Genomic DNA, 2511 nt, shown 5'->3' with positions numbered 1-2511 from the left:
CCCCCCTGCCTGGCCCCCGTTCCAGGGCCTGACTCCCCCCAGAGAGGTGAGTCCTCCCTTTGGCTCTAACTGGGATTTTCCATGTCGCAAAGTCACGATGGAACGTCTCATCCGCAGTATGAGGCACTCGGAGCACTTGCTGGCGCCTGGTCGTAGTGAGCGAAGGTCCCCCCTCTTCACCATCTCCCAGCTCTCCAGAGGTGTTCTTCAGGACCTAGTCCTGAGCTGCGACCTCTGTGCACATCTCCTGTTCTCCCACGCTTCTGCTCCTCTGCGACTGTCACCCTCAGGCTGTTGTTTAATGTAGGGCAGGGAGGGCTGGCACCTTTTTCTTCAAATTAACGACTCAGGGTTATGATTAACGTTTTATTTACAATCCCCTTCTTGCTGCAGTGACCTGCAGCCGTTATTTGGCGATGGGCAACATACAATATTCAATGACTCCGTGTCCAGCTGGTCTCTCCTTCTCCATCACCCAGTGTTTCAACGGGGACATGAGCTCCTGGTGCCTCAAAACCACCCAGCTGTGGCTACAGCCCCGTTGCTTGTTGCGGCTTCCTGCCAGAGCTGCCAGCCTCCGAACCGAAAGCTTTTTGCTCGTTGTGCAACCGGTGCTGGCTGTGTCTGGGGAAATGGGTGGTTAGCTGGGTCTAATGGCCCCTGCTGACTTCCGCAGGGTCTGACCAAAGCATCTGACCATGAGCGTGGTGGGAAACACCCCAAGCAGCTCCAGGAGGGGAGTATGGAGCATCCAACATTGCAACCCCCTGTCCTGGTGGGTCATGAAGAACGGGCCATGATGTGGCTGGTATCTTGTATCTCATCGAGTCCAGCATCTTGCACTGAGTCCAGCGATGGTGGGACTCGATGAGCTTGAAGCTCTTTCCCAACCTCAATGGTTCTATGATTTGTTTTGCATTCACACTGATCGGCCACCAGTGGCTTTGGAGCTCCTCTCCTCTGCAAGGGCCAGAGCTGCCACGGTTCAACCCTTGGAAAGGTGGTTGGGCTTGTCTCTCTGTCACGTTAAACGCCCCAGGGCTCCAGATGCAAATGAGTTTCCACCCAGAATTCATTTCACTTAAGAAAGCAGAAATAAGCCAATAAAACCAGCATTTTTAACACCATGGCTGTTGCGTGTCTGGGGTCTTGCACGTGAGATTGTCCTCTGGCTCCTCGGCAGAAGGACACGCTGCAGTCCCAGAGCTGAGCTGGAGCCAGCTAGGCTTGAGGGTTTAGGTGGAGCTGCCTTAATGCTAGTTAAATCTGTTGTAAACAGATTGCTGAGCAAATACTGCTAGTTATTTACTCCTAGGGGTAGGAGCCACCTCCCCTCGTTTAGATACTTAGTGATTGGAGGTGGGAATCACCGCAAATGTCTTTAGGGGAAGGACTTATCTCCTTATCTTTAAATAAACACCATGTCACCTCTCCTGGTATGAGGAGGGCTCCCTTTGTGACCAAGGAAGGTCAAGTCCATCAGCTGAAAGATCAACAGACTCTGCTGGTTACACCGACAGCTGTTAACAGGACCTGAGCTCACCAGGCGCTAACCACAGACACTCAGGTTGGGACCTTGATTAGGAGCTGAAGCTAAGAGGGTGAAATGAGTCCCGTTCTGGAGGTCTCCTCTAGCTGGTGGGTAAAAAAAAAACAGAAACAGAGAAATGCATTTTTCCCCTTCAATTAAAAAGGAGTTGGAGACTTGGGCTTATGAAGGTGGAGATCCTGCACTGGATGGTCACTCCCCTCCACCACGTGCCATCCAGGTATAGGGGAAGAGGCAGGAGCCTGGAGCACAACCCACTTCTCTCCAGGCTGAGTTGCTTTCGGTTTCCCTCGGTACAGAAACGAAATGGAAAGTCTCAGTTTGGCCCAAACTCCCTTTAAAATCGGTGGCCAAGGCACCTCCCATTTACCAGAGGGAACTGGGAGATGTAATGGTGCATTTCAGACAGAGTTTCATTTCAGAGCCAAAAAGCCTCCTGAGGTCCTGGTGGAAGAAGCCAAGAGGAACCAGCGAGTTCCCCTGCGTCTGCCTTTACCACCCTTCCTGGCTCAGAAGGACGCTTTGAACCCAAGAAAGAGGAATCCGCCTTTCCACATCTTGAGAAAGGGGGCAAGTGAACAGGGGAGGGTTGGGTTGAGTCGGGACAGAGAGAGACACGGGGCAGGACTCACCTCAGTGGGCTGGAGACACCTGCAGTGCCAGCACGTGCACCGAAGGCAGACACCCTGGAGGAAGGGACGCTGCCGTGTGCAGCAAAACGTGGATATTCGAGAGGGAACCGGTGAGGTTTTGCCCCACACGGACTAACAGCAGTGTTGAGAACAGCTGGTTCGGGTGTTGATCGATACCGTGTGTGCACGCGAGGTGTCTACGCTCAGTGACATCAGCACCACCCGAGGTGAAGAAGGAAATCAATCACAGAATCATTGTAGAAGGGTTTGGGTGGGAAGGGACCTTTAAGGATCATCTGGTCCAACCCTCCTGCCATGGGCAGGGACACC

This window comes from Buceros rhinoceros, unplaced genomic scaffold, assembly GCF_000710305.1.
Source record: "Buceros rhinoceros silvestris isolate BGI_N320 unplaced genomic scaffold, ASM71030v1 scaffold10047, whole genome shotgun sequence".
In the NCBI taxonomy this organism is placed as follows: Eukaryota; Metazoa; Chordata; class Aves; order Bucerotiformes; family Bucerotidae; genus Buceros; species Buceros rhinoceros.
This window is presented reverse-complemented; position numbering follows the sequence as displayed.